The following is an 18,709-nucleotide window of genomic DNA, read 5'->3' as shown; positions in this document are numbered from 1 at the left end:
AGATAGATATTAGGAAATTACCCCAACTTTTTTCCAATCACAATCCTCTGGTGTTGGAAATAAAAGCTATGGCTGGTAAGCAAAAACAGAGCTTATGGTCTTTTGATAAGAAGTTATTAGCCAACAAGGGATTTTGTTCCTATTAAACAATGGGCGGTGGAATTCTTTGACTCTAATAGAGACAGTACAACTCGTGCAACGGTTTGGGATACATTTAAAGTCGCTTTTAGGGGCGAAGTACTCGGATATACAGCTTGAATCTGAAAAAAGCAGAAAACAGAACCGGATTACCTGATTGGGATATTGACAGACCTGGAAGCTGCAAGAAATGAACAATGGTTCTGCTACCGCTATAAACAAAAAAATCTTAAATACTTCCAACCAACCCACCAACCGGGGGATAATCATTCAATGAAAAATATAAAATTATTTGAGAGTCTATTGTTACATTAAACATCCATAAACCAATAAAATGGTTCGTATTTATTTGAAAGCACAGTATATATACACACACATAAACACATATATATTTACACAATCAATACAAAGAACACAATACAAATACAGTGCAAAAATGATTACATATATAAGTCACACTACATTGAAATAGACGCAAAAAATAATCACATATAAAAATTATTAGTTCATGTAACATCCGATTCTTCTGGGACAGTATTTTGTTGAATACACAAAATAGATTCCATCACTTCGAATTCAACATTGACTAGGACGTTTCGTTTTGTATCATACGTCGACGTTTCGAGCCCTCACTTGTCACACGTAATATCAATTCATCATACTGGGGTCTTCCTCAGGACTAAATAGAGTGTGTGTAACTGTGAAAATCCAATGTAACACCTTGGAATGCAGTTAAATCAAGGGGCGGGATCTCCTTAGTAAAGTCCACCGTCAATACCCTCTTGTGTCAATAAATTATGCATCCAATTTGATTATAAAGAGGCACACGCTGGGGACAGACCTCCGTTGTCATGTTAAATGCCAAAGTCACAGAGAAGGAAAGAGACCTCTTCCCTGGCTTTTAATTAAAAAATAACCACCAGAAATTCCAATGGTCAGGTCATCTCTGAGCCCCAACATATAGTAAATGTTCTTTTACAGATTTGCCTTCCTCGTCGCTGCAATTAATCAGGTATCTTTTGCGTATCGAAAGAAATGCCCCGTGTTCCAGAATCACCTCGGGCGCCTGCGTGCCGCCTCAATCGCTTCCAGCCAGTGAGCTGCTTTCCGTCCAGTCTGTCACGCTACTCCATGAGTAGCCGGCAGCTCACCGGCTGGGAGCGATTGAGGCGGCACGCGTGTGCCCGAGGTGATTCTGGAAATCAATTCCTGACTTTTCCCATAGAAAGGGGGGGTTGGAAGGCTCCTAATATATTATTTTATTATTGGGCATGTACCCTACAGCATCTTGGCACGCTCTAGTTTTCCTAAACTGGTAGGGATGAAAGATCTAAGCTACCTAACATATATCAGCTGGCATTGTGGAAAGAAGCAGAAGGTCTTTTCCAAATATAATCTAAACCCATTTGCAGTAAGAGAATTCGATATAAGTGTGTTCAGGGGGCAATACAAATTTGGGAGAAGGTGACAAAGCACTGTCAAATCTCTTGATATAAAAAATATACTTCAGTGTCGCACTCAGATTTTCTTCCATATGCATTCTGTGATGGGCTGGCTAGGCAATGGGAACAGGTGGGGATTGTGATCGTGGCAAATTTGTTTAACAATCAGGAACAATTAACCTTTCCGGAGCTTGTTCAAAGGTTTGGCCTAAGCAGAAGCTCCTGCTTCAAATATATACAGATTCACCATTATATCAAGGGTTTTGCTAAGGGAATGGTTAAAATCGAGGAGGTATCTACACTGAGGTTAATGAAACGCCAAGATAGTACCTTTGGGGATTTTTACGAGGAATTGTCACAGAGATTAGCAGATGACATGGAAAAAACATAGATGAAAGGGGTGGAAAAACTTGTAGATGGGGAGGTAGACATGAATAGGATATTAGAGATAGGGAACAGGGTTTTACTGTCATCAAATTTAAAAGCGCAACAATATAAAACCCTGTATGATCTCTATTATACGCCAGCGAATCTGTTCGGCTGGGGTATGAGCTAGACAGATGAATGCCCAAGGTGCCAAAGCAGACCGGCAGACAGTATTCATATGTTTTATTCTTGTGGGAAGCTAGATGAACTTAAAACAGGTATAGAGACGTGATGGCCCCAAGTGATGAATATTGAAATAAAAATTACCGCAACCCTGATGCTGTTAGGCTATGAGAACATTATGGAATTAGATACTCCATAGAGAGATTTCCTATTTATAATGCTCGCAGGGTTAAGATGGTTGGTTGCCACGGGTTGGAAAGATAAAGAGCCACCTGTGTATCATCAATGGGTTCATAGGATATTGAACATTGGTCAGCAAGAAATGTCTCTATATAAATGTAAAGGCCTTAAAGCTAAGCAGAAAGGAATGAAAATATGGGATCCACTAATGACTTGGAAGAAAAAGATAGTAGAATAGAATGTTGTGTAAATAGATGTAAATATGTGTAAATATGTAAAGATGTAAATAGTAATGTCAACTTAGAGGAATTTAACAATGAGAATAATGGTTCAGATGTAAAACAAATGTAAGAATAACTGGATAATGTAAATATGTATTACCTGATTTCCAATAATAAAAAAAGGAAATTACAGTGGTTAAATGTGCAGATCATCAAATTGGTAATGGTTATGTTGCCATGGGTAACAGATATGTAGATTCAGTTGCATGGTACTTTAGTTTGTTGGCCTGCATATTTAATGGAAATTTCACAAATGAGCCAGAGGAAGAGAGATCATTCACAATGTTGATGAAAGTCACTGATTCTTGGGATGAATTAAAGAAAGTGCAAGAGAATATTGTAGAGGTGGACCAGAGCAGTTGGATAAAAGCAAGTTGTGAGAAAAATGCAAATGGCATTTGGATGTCTGCTGATGGGAGACCAGTGTTGCCTGATAGCTTGTTGTTTCCTATGACATGGTGTTATTGAGATGGATACACACATTTTCCACAATCCCAGATTTCAAATGTTGAAAGAAGAAATTTGCCACAGATTTATAATATGTCAACAAACGAATGCAGGAAAGAGAACACATTTTACACTGACACGCGTCGGCAGATCAGGTAGTTCCTTCCAAAGATTGCAGATGGACCTTATCAAAATGCCTGTTTATGACAGGTTGTAATACGTCCTGGTCCTTGCATACTTTTTCTTGTGATGGGTGGAAGCCTACCCAACCCAGAGAAATGATAGCCTCACTGTAGCAAGACTGTTATTTCATGAGTTGATACCCAGGTACAGAATAACAATTTCTCTTGAGTCAGGTAGAGCAACGCATTTTTATTAATGAGGTTTTGAAAATGATCTGCACAGCATTACAGTCTGAGCAAAGATTGCCGTGCAGTTATAGACCTGAAGCTTCTGGAATAGTCAAACAAGTAAATGGGACTATCAAGTCCCAATTGGCCAAAGTTTGTACTTCAACTTCTCTGAAATGGCCAAATGCATTATCGTTGGTGTTAATGAGCATTCAAAGTACTGCAAACTGGAAGACAGATTTGCAACCACATGGAATTCTCATAAGCAGGGCCATAAGATTATGACCTGCTTCTGCTGCAAATGCTCTCTTGAATATCACTGATGATATTATTTTGGATTACTGCAAAGGCTGATGTGGTCCATTCTATTTCTTATCAGGTGTCGGCGGCAACACAAGATCCACACCAAGAAGAGTGCCATGACTTCAGTCCTGGTGACTGGGTCGTAATCAAGAAGCTTGTTTTGAAAATTTGCCTAGAGCCCAGGTAGAAAGGCCCCTTTAAGGTCATTTTGATGACAAATACCACTGTTAAGTGTGCTGGAATTCTACACTGGATTCATGCCTCACACACCAAGAAAGTGAGAAATCCAGAGGAAGCAATCATGGTCTATGATCCTGAATGAAAAACATTGGTGACTGCACAGCACTCAAGACCACCCAGACCAGCAGCACCATTGCCTGTACAAAACCAAGAGGGAGAGAAAGGTGAAGATCAACAAGCTGCACGAGAATTTTAAGTGCCTGAAGTTGCACAGGGTGGAGTCAAAGTCCCTACTGAAAAAGAAGCAGAGACTAATCCTCAGAACGGTATGATCACTGAAATTGTGCCCACACAAACAGAAGATTCAGGCGAAGGAATGAGTACTTGATCAAGGTGAGTAAATCAACCAGCTGAATGGCCACAAGGCTATAAACATAGAAACCTGAGAACAACTCGTCAATAGCACGAATACCCAAAATTTTTCCTGACAAAACTGAGTCCAGCCATCAAAGTGGTAAAGAATCAAAACAGCAAATTCAAAAAAGATCCAAAAGAGTGAGGGCGCCTTTTTGCAGATACTCAGCACCTGAATGGTCATACTATGTAAACACAGCATTGAATGCCACTATGGAAGACTTCTGAAAAGTGAATCTTGAACTGGTAGAAACTTCTCGAGAGCAATCTGAAAACTTGACGGGAAAAATATTTGAAAGAACGAAAAAAAGAAAGACTAAAATAACTAATTGATAAAACAAATTGTGCTATTAGACCTTTGTTATTTTAGGGCCTTATTACGACTACGGCAGTCCATAATATCACTGTAGTTGCTGTGGTGGTCCGTGGACCGCCAGACTGGCGGTCCACCTGTAATAGTACAACTTGGGTGATTGGATCGCCACATGACGGCTGCAACCACTGGGGATCCATGATCCCGTGGTGGTTGCGCAGTGGTCAGAGGCAGCAATATGCTGGTGGTGTCGCTGTAACACTGCCAAGCATATTAGGAGTTGCCTCACCACCATCCTTTCCATGGCGGGGAGCCTGCCATGAAAAGGATGGCGTTGAAGCAACTAAGGGGGCCCTAAAAGGGCCCCTGTTGCCTCTGGGAATCCATGCGGGGGGCACATGTTGTGCCCCCCTATATTTTTGTATCCCCTGTTCCTGCACAGAAAGAAATACACAACATTGTGCATTTCTTTCCATGCAGGAACAGGCTGCGGCAGTCTCACAGCGGTGCATGTCGAAGGCACACCTGTGTGCCTTAGATACTCATCGCCGTGGGTCCGCTGCTGGAGGACCACCAGCACAGGATTAACTCGTATTCCAGTGGGCAGTTTGACTAGGGGTTTGGCAGACTTGCAGCAGAGTGCTGCCAAACTCGTAATCAGGCTCTTAGTCTTTTATTTTACAGAAGAGCAACCTAGGCCCTAGTGAGCAGCAGAAGAGTAGGGATACAAAATTTAAAAAACACAGAGAAGGGTTAAGAATTATTTCATTATCAACTAAACTTCTAAGGATTAACATTGTCAAAAGTAACCTGAAGAAAATAAGATCTGTTGAATTCAAGAAGCACAGGAACAGACTAAAGGAGAAATGTGTTGCAAATAGAAATAACAGAAATTATGTCATGTGAATAGGATTAGCACCAGTGACAGAACCCAAAGCAAAATATTCTACGAAACCACATACATATCATAGCAAAGAGGATCAATTTAAATAATCTTTTGTAAGCTATAAGAAAGATTATTTTTCTACTCATGTTTAATCTAGTTTAAGACAAGAGTACACTAATGCCATGGATGCAAAGGATGGTTATGTCTGCACACACTTACCAACATCTGTTTCAGAAGAAGTAACATACTACCACATGCCTTTATTTTATGCAATTTCACACCACATTTTACTTTCATTAGTTTATAGACAAGGACATTTCGAATAATATATTTTTTTAAGTTTCAAAAACCTTTATTGACATATTGTGCAGTACATAAAGCATTAAAGGCCACAGTTCAAACGTCAAAGTAGTTGATATATACATTGCGTGTTCCCATACCAACCGGTGCATAAATTAAACCCCCCCCCAACAAACTAGTTACCCAGGTCAAGAGATAATATAACGCAAATCAGTCCACCACATTACAGTCCAGCAGCGCACGTAGATAAGCAGCAGCACGATGCAACATGCATGAGGTCGTAACAACATTTCATACCAAGACATCATAAATAGTAGTACGTTTTTAAATCAATAACCTAATTTCTTACTTTGTTGAATAAAGCAAGAAAGGCTCTGTCACATGGAGCCCTGTGCCAGAACACCACGGTAGTCACACCCCGACCCCCCACTCCCCATGTGATTCCTCCTGTGAGGTCTGGGGGTCGATTGCAGGCCCGATTGTCTCTCCCTCCTCCTCTCTGTCTGCCTCCAGTGCTAGAAGATATGTGGTGAGTGGGCCAGAAATCTTTCGGGCATTTCAGCATATTGGTGCATGTGGTCTTGCCATGTAGACATTGTGTGGATCCAGTCCTTGAACTGTGGAGCACGACCTCTACTCCACCTGCACGTCACCTGTCTCTTCGCCAACAATAGCCCCATTGGTCGATAGCCCCTGGAACGCCTGGGTCCAATATGTTGCCACCGGGGGGAAATCTCATGCTCGATGTAAAAAATCTGCATTCTCCTGACCACACCTCATGCATTTGTCACCGTCCTGGAGACAAAACTTATAGAGTGGTATTATATGGTGTAAGCAGTGCAGAAACGTAATGAATGAGATGCAGTCTACTGTTGCCTGTCACAGCCTCTGTCTGCACACAGCCACGCTCCCATTGGTCATCCGTCAATGTAACATTCAGATCTTTATCCCATTCTTGCCCGGCAAGGATAGGACAAGAGGTTGGTGAGTTCTGTGTATGTTGATACAGGTGGGATATGATGTGCCGAGGGCTGTCTGCTTGGAGCAAGGCATGCAAAGGGGCAAGCATATCAGGCTCCTCCGGAAAAGCAGGGATAGCAGCCTTCACGCTTTGCCGGAGATGAGTATACATAAATGTGTCCATTGTCGTCGGCTCACAGGTCACAAAGAATTGCTCCTTGAGCCGGAATTGCCCATTTACATAGTGATCCCCCCAGGTACAGTACTTAAGTTTTTCGAGCATCCTGCGACATATCCCTTCAGAGGTGACTTGCAGTAAGCGGTTTCGTAAGAGGGGCATTTTAAGGGAGTACAGCATGGGGGCTTCCAGTCTGCGAGCTATCCGCCGCCATGCCATTATAGTGCAATCTACGGTGGACGGGTCGCATTCACACTTCTTCTCTGTTGTGAAGAGGTAGCACGTCATGGGTGTCGGGCCATGTAGCCATCCTCCACCGCCAGATGAGGCATAAACGGTGGCGAGCGAAACCAATACTCAGCGAAGTGGGCTTGCGCCCAGTAGTAATAAAGGGGAAACAACCTTTACTTTGCGGTCAAAACACCGCAATACTTTCACAACGCAACTTTTACAACGCAAGTTGTAAAAGCTGCGTTGCACCACGACTTGCACTGGAGGGCGCTCTAGACTAAGGAATAGTGTGATTTACTATTCCAAAACCTTCCCTACTGTCCATAGGCTGGAGTTGGAATAGTACATCATACTATTCCTAAGTCCAACACCCTACGGCGCAAGTCATGGTAACGACATGCGTTGTAAAAGCTGCATTGTGATGTACCGCTATCATTTTGATCGCATGGTAACGTCATACATCTGTAATAAAGCTCAAAATTAGGGACGTTGTACCCTCCCTAGTGGTATGGCATCATCAGAGTGCGCAGGTTGAGTCGCATCTGCTTACCGCCCCATATGAGTCGCCTAAGTTGAGATTTGAGCGTGCTAAAAAGAAGTTTCCAGGGTGATAGTGTATATTAATGAATAGATACAAAAGATTTGGCGATAAAAGGAGATTCTCCCTGTCATAGAGAGTGCAAGTTGTATCCATTTGGTGATAGTGTTGGTTATCTTGTCTATGGCTGTACCATAATTTATCCTCATGAGAGCGTGCCTGTTTCTAATCACCCGTATACCCAAGTATTTGATCTCATCCACTTCACAAACCAAGGGGTAGTCCAATTGGTGAGTCGGGGTATTATCTGTAAGTTGAAAGACCACAGACTTATACCAATTTATTTGTACCCCAGAGATGGCGCCAAATTTAGTGACCTCCAGTAATATTGGATTAAGGTTATCCCATGGTTTGTTAACGTAAAGCGTCATATCGTCTGTGTATAGGGAGATGAACAGATGTCTAGTCGGGTAGATCAGAGCTTTATCGTTATGGTTCTGACGGAGTTTGGTGGACAGCGGCTCAATGGCTAGGGCGAACAGAATAGGGGATAATGGACAGCCTTGTCGGGTGCCCCGAGATACGGCAAAGGGGGGGAACCAGGCCCCCTTTAGGAGCACTGAGGCCACCGGTTGAACCCAGTGGAGGAAGGTAGGGGGCATCCCCATATATCCCAGCGTGCCCAGAAGGTAATCCCACTCTAGGGAACCAAACGCTTTAGTAGCGTCAAGGAATACAGCAACCGCGAGCACTTAGGGTCAATGTCCTGTAGTAGAGCAGCCAAGGTCCTGAGATTGTGCGACATAGCACGAATCGGAATAAAGCCAGCCTGGTCAGGTAGTGCCCGGTGCTGCATCAGTAGATTAAGCCGGGTCGCCAGAACTTTAGCCAAGAGAAGTGGGTCGATACGAGTCACAATAAAGTGGGGACTTCCCCGGTTTTAATAACGAGGTTAAAAGGGCCTCCCGCATCGTTCTGGGTAGGCTTCCCTCTTCCAATGCTGTATAATATACTTCTTTTAGGATTGGGGCTAGAATTGAGACGTAGGTTTTATAAAACTCTATTGGAAGTCTGTCGGAACCCGGGGCCCGTCCAAACTTCATCTGAATGATAGCTTCAGTGATTTCATCTAATTCTAAATCTAGGGCTAAAAATTTCCGCTGAGTATCCCCTAACCAGCTAGAGCGGTGTCCTCAAAATAAACGGGAAAGTCAAGAAGAGTGCCCCTTTGGGAGGAGTACAAAGTACTATAGTAGTCTGTTAATGTGTGCAGCTGATCAGTAAGATGCCTGTGTGTCCTGCGGTTTCGGTACATACATGGAGAATCTAGGTGGTCTGGTCGCAGCCGCTAGACCTTCCCCGGACGATCGCCCTCTCCGTATACCCGTGCCATATGAGGCTTCCCCCTAAATGTACCCTCCCTGTCAGCAAGGGCCTCATATGCAGTAAGTTTACAGTGAAAATAGGTTCTGATGACGCTCCTATCGGGACTGGAACCTAGTTCACTTGAGTTCCCTTTCCAATTTGGATAAGTCATTACATAGTGTTTTTAGCATGCCCACCTTTTGATATGCACCAGCCCCGGGCCCTGACTTTGAATGCCTCCCATATGGTTGGGATGCTGGGAACAGAGTCCAGATTGCGCTAAAACAATTCTCAGATATCTTGCTCCAGTTCAGTTTTAAATGCCGCGTCCTGGAGATGTAATGGGTTAAGGTGCCAGTTATTATGTGGGGAGTGATTGAGAGGTGCCTGCAGTACAGCAACAACCAGGGAGTGGTCTAAGTGGGTGCGAGCCAGTTGGGTCACCTGTCCCAGCCAATGTGCCATTCCCACAGACACTGGCAAGTAGTCCAGTCTGGCTCAAGAAGAGTGTCATGCTGAAAAGTGTGTGTTTGTACCTCCAGGAGTCAAGTAGGTAATTCTCTTTAATAATGTCTTGGAGTGTTCGTTGGGTGGTTGTGTAGTGTGCAGGTAATCTCGGGATCTGTCCATGTCAGGCTGTACTACTGTATTAAAGTCTCCGCCCCAAATGACATAAGTGGTACCTATCTCCTCAATCTTTCCCGATAACTGGAGGAAAGCATGGGAGTCATCAGTATTGGGGCCGTAATAGTTGGCAAATGTTACATCATAAGAATGAAATCTACCCCACACTAGGCAATACCTACCATCCGTATCAGCCTCCGACCCGCTGGGCACGAACGCCACCCCTTTCTTTATCAAGATAGCAACTTCCCGGGAGTATGTAGCGTAAGATGCAAAGCAACGATGTGAGGCCCATCTCGAGGCAAATTGGGGAATAGCGCCGGGGCTCAAGTGCGTTTCCTGCAATATAGCTATTGTGATGTGATGCCTATCGAGATAACCAAGTATCTGAAGTTTTTCCTGAGGGTTATTCAGACCCCTTATGTTCCACGATGCTACTTTAATACTGTTGATATCCTGGGCTCTGCCTACTGGTGCGTCATGTGTGGTACCCAATATTGATCCATGGAATAATGACCATTGTGGACTGAGCAACTAGCAAACCAATCATAAAAAAGACCCCACCCTCCACCCACTCTGGCATCTCTAGCTTGCTGGGTACGTGACTCCCCTTCTCCCACAGAAACCCGCATTAATTACCTACTTCCTCCCCTCCTTAACGTAACTTCAGGGGGATCACCCTCGTAGGGAATTCACTAAGGGCACACAACCCGCCAACTTCCCTCCTTACTTACACCCGCCCACTACACCTGCCATGAAGGCAGGGAGCTATGGCAGGACGGAGGCAAGTAGCTGAGCAGGACAGTTTACCAAAAACTAAACATGTGTATACATCACCATCTTAGCATAGTCCTTCATGCATAAAAAGTTTATAAGAGTTCCAGAATATACCAGCACATCTTGTACATTTCAGCTTGGATTCGATAAAGGCGACCGAGATCTGGAGCGTTCATGAGTGTCCGACTCCGCCGCGCGGCGGCGGTGTCGCCGGAGGTAGTCCTCAGCCTGCTGCGGGTTCAGATAATAGTGCTGCGACCCATGATGGGTTAACTTCAATTTCGACATGGCGTACGGGATCTGCTGCGATTGAAGTTTTTTCTTGACGGTAGCAAACTTCCGCCTGGCATCCTGCCCTGACTGCGTAAAGTCCGGCAAAAAGGCCAGCATTATGTTCTCATATTGCACCTGGTTTTTTTCTTGAGCCAGGCAAAGAATAGGGTCCCTATCTTGGTAGTTTAATAAGCGGGTGATCACAGGCCGCAGCGCCGCCCCCGGGGGCGGGCGAGCCGCCAGAGATCCATGTGCTCTCTCCACTGCGAGGTGCGTCGAGAAGGAATCTCTACCAAACAGTTCCACAATCAATTTCTCGATGAAGTCTTCCATACGACCTGTGTTGGTGGATTCCACCAGGCCGAGTATGCAAACGTTATTTCTTCGAGAGCGAGCCTCTAAATCTTCATTTTTATCTGCGAGTAGTTTGAGTAGTTTATCCATTTGCAGCATCTGGCCTCTGCTCGTGGTAGCCCCATCCTCCAGATCTGACACCCTGGTCTCAGCTTCCTTTAGGCGTTGCTCATGCTGATCCAGCTTGGTGACCACAGAGTCCTTCTGCATGCTCATGGTATTTAGTTTAGCGTCTATGGACGTGAGACTCTGCTTCATACCTAGTAGGATTGTCTTCCAGTCTTCTTCAGGCGTGTCCTCGGCATTGGACTCCACGTGGTCCTCTGACTGCAATCTTGGAGTCTTGCGTGCTTCAAACAGCATTTTGGATTGTTTGGCGTCGGTGCGGCCCATGCCACAGGCAGGCGTGTATAGCAAGAGAATAAGAGCAGGCCCTCAGCAGTATGTGCCAATCACAGCCATGTAAAATTAAACCAGTGCAGCAGTTGTATGGGGCAGTTCAAAAAATGTTTGTTCCCTTGCAGTGACCAATGTAGCAATCGGCAGCGGTGTAGTGACAGCAAGGATCAGTGCGCACAGTCCCTGGCAGGCCTTAGCCTGGATCTTCAGAGAATACACGTCCCCAGGCTCCTCGCACAAGTTGTACTGTGCCAATTACCCCGGCTGGAGTCCCCACAGTGGGAGTATCAGGCACCAAAGGGAGCAGAGTGTCAAAAATATATTCAAACAGGCAGCACAACGCTCTGCTTTTCATTACAGGGTCCGCCTCAATTAAATAAAGGGCACAAGTCCCATTTCCGGCCTGCAGCACTCTCCCAAGCAGATGCGCGTCCTTCAGTTCTCCTAAAATGGCCGCCCGAGCAGAGTCCCCAAGATATCAAGGGCGGGGCGCAGACAGCAGGGTACCCACTGTGCAGGATGGTACGGGCAGCTCGCAGATGATTGCCAAGTCCTGTATGTGGAATGGGGGCACAGCAAGCGGTGCACGCAGCTCCGATTACCACGTTCCAAAATACCTCATCAAGTCAAAATGGCGGTGGCATGGCACAGCAGCTAGTGGGGGATGAAAGGAGGCAGCTCACAATCCCAAGCAGCGTGGTACTTGTAGCGGGTGGTGGGTTATCGAGCGCTCGGAGGCGCAAGGGAAACACAGATGGCGTGGTGATGACTAACAGCTGTCATACGCAGCCGGGTGATGGCTCAGGGTGCACTCGATGGGGCACGAGGCACATCTACACCGTTGCAGCTTCACCGGTGCTGGTTAGCGAGACCCAGGGCAGGTGTTTGCAGCGCATGTGCACTCACGTTTTTTTGCGCTGGCACCCTCCTCACACAGCCAGAGTTCGGGAGAGGCAGCGTTCCCCTGTCAGCAGCCTCTCGCATCTCCGATCATCAGGCTCATGCAGCACCGGTTTCTCCCAGCACAGATGTCCGCCGCGCAGCTCCAAGCTCAGCTCGCCTCAGACCGCCTCCAGCTACAACGGTCCCCAGCTACATAGGTAAAAGATATATATCTGGCATCAGTGACGTAGCTGGTATCTTGTGGTGGGGTTTAAGGACCAGAAATTCAATGCAGGATGGGCATGATGTATGTTTTCCTGCAGGGCTGGACCCTCACAGGTGTGCTCCACCTAGCGCCCCCCCAACATTTCGAATATTTCTATTCTAACTATGATCTAATGCTATGTAGGGTTCCTTTGATAGAAAAACATGAATTTACATGTGCATGCAAATGTAATGGATACAGCCTGGTACTATTTTTTCCACACAGATCTATAGATAGTGCTAAAGCTTATGAGGATAGTCTAACGTACTTTATGCGCCCAGTGGAAAAGCTATACATAATGGCCTTAGAAGAAAGGCACACTAACAAAAACATGAACGATCAATAAAGATAGTGATGTTTTTGAAAATGTTTGGAACAAGGAAGAAAATTAATTTAGAAAGAAAATGGTTTACACAAAATTATGATTAGAAAGCCAACACAAAGGAAAAATGTGCGTTTACAAAACCAGGACACCCAAAGGAAACAAACATGAAGGAATTAGTAGTTGTGCACATACCTTTGAATTAACAAGAGGAACTTGCCAAATTTTGCAAATTACATGAAGTCACTGAAATTTACAGGTCAGAAAAGGAAGAGATAAGACTCAAAGGATGATGAATGTGCAAACTTGAAAAAACTAACATGGGAAATGAATTTGTGTGCTGGTTAAAATAAACATCGGCTGGGGAGATTGATAGAGTAGAATAATTTAGCTTAAATAAATGCCATGTTTCACACTAGACATTAACCCAAAAATGCTTAATAGATTGAAACGAAGGAAAATGTGTCTTTTCTTAAACATGAAAAAATTAATGTGTAGCCATTTTGCAGTAAGCATGCAGGCAGACTAGACCTCTTCCATTTTCTATCTTTCAGTTAAATGCTACTTCTTTAATAAATAAATACTTTTAGGAAATGCTGAACTATGCAATGTGATTTTATAAATGATTCACACTTGACTTGTTTAAACGTATCATCTTTTTAGAATGTGCTGACTTTAAAAAAATTAAATTCTTACACTACATGTTCTCATCACATTTATTTAGTTTTCTAGTTGCCACATATTAACAATGCTGAATGCTGAATAGTGTATTAAAATAATATTGCTCATATGAAGACGTGAATCTCATGACTTAATATCGTAGGTTACAACTAGAATGTTTCTGCCTTTAGAATAGTTCATTGTTACACAGTGGAATACTAAATAGCTAATTGTTTAGGCTGCAAGGTTCTCATGGGAACTCAGAGTTTAGCTAATGCCCATGAATGTTTAGCAACTAAGTTGACACTTGTAGATAGCACCTTGGTGAATTCGTCCATTTACCATGGGAATGAAGGAGGAAGTAGCAGACCAATGGACGATCCTTCCTCATTGTCTTTAAGAAGACCTAACACCGGTATGTATTGTAACATATGTTTTGCATGTTATAATATATATGTTCCTAGTTAGTATTAAGGCAGTGCAGTGCAGTCCAGCCTGGGCCAGGCCATCCCTTTCTCCCTAAGCACGTTTTAGACTATGCGCTGTGAGCTACTGCTGACGTTGATCTCTCTCACCCACTACTTTGTGGGTGTCTATTTTCTTTAACGGTTATGGCTACTGCTGTGACTATTGTCTTAGCTTAACTTTGAACAGTTGATACTGCTACAGTTTGATGATGCTGTTTATGTGTTCTGGTAGGTTAGAATCCACTTAGAGTGGAATGGGGATTAATTTCATTCATGGAACACACTGTAATTTACTTGATTAATTCTAACTATGAATTTTCTTGAGATACTGATTTACTAATACGAGTAAAAATACTAAACTCTTATTGATAAATGAAGGTTTTCAAACTGATCCAAAACTATCATCATTGACTGAACTAAATGACTACATTAATTATGTCTATTGAGATGTTGTTTTTGATGCTCCATTCTAAAATGGTGGCAAAGATCAAATGCAGAGAAGAAGATTTTGGTGCGGAGTTGGAGGCCTCTATTGTAAATTATGGGTTGAATGGAAATTATTAAAGTAAGGCACAATCTAATCCCCAAAAATAACCTACTTCAACTTCCTACAGAATGCACATTATACACACTAATTCCAAAGAATATCTCAAGAATTCCTGTAATACAAAAGCCGGATTTTTCTGCATTAAAAACAAGACTGTATTGTAGCTTAAGCCCAATGCAATGTGGTCTCATGAGTTAACATCAGAGGTTCTGTTAGTTAGAAAAACTCTGTAACTGGATGTACACGGAAAGGAATCCCCAAGAGACTGTATGATTGTTAACTTAAAAAGTCTCAGTATTGTCTCCTCTACAATATTTCAACCAATTGAATTTTGTGCATGGCTCTAATAAAGCCTTACCTTTGGGGTATTTTTACAGACCTTTCCCATGAATTGCAAAAACAGTTTCTCCTAATGTATAGAGGCTTTTTAATATAAAGACAGGCAAGGAATAGTTTTGAAATGTTATCTTCCTTGGATAGTCAGGACTGATCTGTACCAAATACTTCATCTAAGTGAAGTGAGGATCTAGGTACAAGAAGAAATAGAGGGGAGGCAGTTGAACAACAAACAGCAGGAAAACTTCCCATGGGAGGGCCGCTTTCTGACATAGCCTCAATAAAGTATTGTATTAAGGTGCTTTCCTGGAATGTCGCAGGTATTCATTCAAAACTTTCCAATCCTGATTAGTTAGCAGTCATAAGTGACTATGATATAATATGTATTCAGAAAACATGGCTTCTAAAACCTTGTAGTATTAATGGCTTTCACTACTTCTATGGTCCAGCTATCCGCTCAGATGCTGGCAGAGCTAAAGGGGGTTTAGCAACCTTAGTCTCAGTTAAACTCACCAGATGGTGATAGACTGGCATCCTTGGTGTGGTTTCCCTTGACTTTTTGCTTTCTGACCTATTTTGCTGACTTCATTTTGGCTGGTTTTAGGATTCTAAGCACTTTACCACTGCTAACCAGTGTTAACGTGTATGTGCTCTGTACTCCAAACATGGTAGCATTGGCTTATCCAAAATTGGCATATTTTATTTACTTGTAAGTCCCTAGTAAAGTGCACTATATGTGCCCAGAGTCTGTAAATTAAATGCTACTAGTGAGCCTGCAGCACTGATTGTGCCACCCACTTCAGTAGCCCTTTAAATATGTCTCAGACCTGCCACTGCAGAGCCGGTGTGTGCAGTTTTAAACTGCCATTTCAACCTGGCAAGTTCACCCTACTTGCCAAGTCTAAACCTTCCTTTTGATTACAAGTAAGTCACCCGTTAAGGTAGGCCCTAAATAGCCCTATGGGCAGGGTGCAGTGTATTTAAAAGGTAGGAAATGTACTTTTGAGTTTTACATGCCCTGTTGGTGAAAAGCCTATCTTTCCCAAAGGCTACAATTGGGAATACCTTGTTACAGTTTATAAGTGTAATTTCCAATTGGGAAAAGATAGAAATTTGAAGTTTGTTGTCTCTGGATGCATAATTTAAAATCACAATTTATGGTGAAGTCGGATTTTAAATTTGAAAAGTTGAAATGTTCTTATAAAAACCATTTGGTGCATTCTGCCTGCCCCTGGAATACATTTCTGGGGTGAGTGACAGCTGGCTTCCTGCATTCCTCTTAGACATCCACACTCAAAGGCAGAGTAGGTTTTATCTGAGCCACCATCTGCATGTTGACGGGTCATCCTGAGGCAGTTAGAGATGGAGTAGGTGACACCTGCACCTGACTAGGGCTGTGCCTGTCCCCACACAAAGGGTTGCATGCCCCCCTCGCACTGAGTCTGGCGATAGAGCAGGAAAGATAGGGCATTGTGCACTTCCAAGCATCTCTTTTAAGTCGCACTACTTCAAAGGCCAGATTTAGTATACGTACTAGACCCCTTACACCAAGAATACAGAACACTTCAGAAGAGATGCTGTGCTATAGGAGGGATTGCCACTTTGCTACCTGCTCTGCTATATTTGCCTACTGACTGCTGCCTCTTACATAGGAGTGAAATGGGCTGGATCTGCTATCTACATTCTTGAGCCCAAGTTTTCCCAAGGGCGTGCCTCCTGTTTTAAAGTCTCAGGGCAATCAAAGACTTCCTTTGACTCTGCTGCAGCTGCTGGACTCTGCCAACTGTGAGTTCTGCATGCCAAGAGGTGCCAATCCAGTCCTAGGCCTTGAAAGTGGGTTCAGCTGCTGATTATCCACAAACATCAGAGCAGTGATGAGTTTTCACTGATCAAAACAGACAAAGCGCCCTTCACCACTGATGCAGGATCAATCCAAGGACGACATGGGACCCGACTACGAGGCTCAATGATGACACAGCACCTGCATCGAAAGGGGTTTGACGATGTTGCGAGACCTGACTGTGAGGCTCGACACCGACACATCTACCCGACTGCGTAGATCGGAACTAACGCATCTGGTCTTCAACGCCGACGTCCATCCAAATTACTTTTTCAGTAGGCCTTGTGTAAGTCATGTAACCAGCCTGCCCTCCATCACATTCGTTCTGAACTTAGGATTTACCCCGGTCCACCACAACCTCAAGTAACCCCTAAGATCAATTGGCTTTTAAGCACCATTTTGCAATTTATTCTTTAAAAATTCGTATCTCAATTACTGTTTATTGCATTTTTGTCATTTTGATCTTGTTTTACTCAGATAAACATTCTCTTTTGTCTAGCTGGTGTGGAGTCTTTTGTGGAATTTCCACTGTGTGTTACTGTAGTTAAAGTGTTGCACAAATACTTTCCACATTGCCTCTCAAGTTGTATGCATCAAACCAAAAACCAGTAGACCCTTTGCGACCGGTATTTTTGCATTTGGGATTTATCATCACAAATGTAATATTTGCGACTTAAGGAATCACTAAAATTGCGATTACATAAATTGCAATTGCATTTAAGGAATCGCAAATTGTGATTCCTTAAATACAATGCATTAAGCAAAAAATTATTGCGATTTCACAATTAGGATTCGCAAATTCCCATCAGACTAAAGTTGATGGTAATTTGCAATTGCTTTTACACACACACACATGCCCTTGGGGAATGTATGTGCGCAACATGTGGAAAAAGGGAAATTTCAGGGGCGCAATAATGTACTCTTTGAACCCTTGCACCCTTGAAATAGCATGTGCAATTTGAGAGTACCTATGGAGTACTCGCAAATTGCACATGCAATTCCCATTGTTACCTATGGGCCTCTAGGCCCATTGAGATGAATGGGAATCAATTCCTTAATTGCGACTCACAATTTGCGAGTCGCAATTAAGAAATTTTAAGGAATTGCATTTTTTTTGCAATTCCTACATGCATTGCATTTTGCGATTTCTAAATAGCGAATCTGTAAAATTCACTATTTAGAAATCGCAAAATGTGGGTTTGATGCATGTACCCCTTCATTTCTTGGTGGAATTCCCAAAGCAGGGATCTTGGTGTCAATCGCTCCAGAATTGTGCCTGTGACAATGACCCTAAACAAAGCACACTGCACTTTGCACTCTTTTTTTGCCCATTGTGTGGATGACCATGAAAACGTTTTTTATTCCCAATTTTACAGGAAGCCAATATCAGGCAGCATAAGCTAGCTATTGTCTTTATGCAAAAACTGAGCTTAGCAGGTATCTGTCATGCTGTTATTAATTTTTGGGAGGTGTTTTCTGGCTATTAGAAAGAGATATGGTCTCTCATCTTAATGAATCACTTTCTTGTTCTTACTGACAATGTTTTATTACGCATATAAAAATGGGATACTGTTTTTTAATTAAACCATATTGCAATTTAGGTTTATTCGGCCGTTATAGACACACATTTCACATTGATTGTAACATTATGTTGTTTTATTAGTATTGTTCTAAATAATTTATGAATTTTCTTTTTAGTGATGTATGTCTTATAATATGATGTGGTTTTATGACTATCTTTAGCCGAATAAAGGGCCCGATTCACAGAACTAACTTAAGACAAAATCCAAACTTACTACCATTTTGGTATTCACAAAAGGCACTTACTCATTTTGGTATTCACAGAACGCACTTACTCGTTTCGGTATTCCTAACTTTAGGACTCCTAAATGCGTTCTGTGAATACCA

The sequence above is a fragment of the Lissotriton helveticus genome, chromosome 3_1 (genome assembly GCF_964261635.1).
Source record: "Lissotriton helveticus chromosome 3_1, aLisHel1.1, whole genome shotgun sequence".
In the NCBI taxonomy this organism is placed as follows: domain Eukaryota; kingdom Metazoa; phylum Chordata; class Amphibia; order Caudata; family Salamandridae; genus Lissotriton; species Lissotriton helveticus.
Note: the sequence above shows the minus strand (reverse complement) of the source record.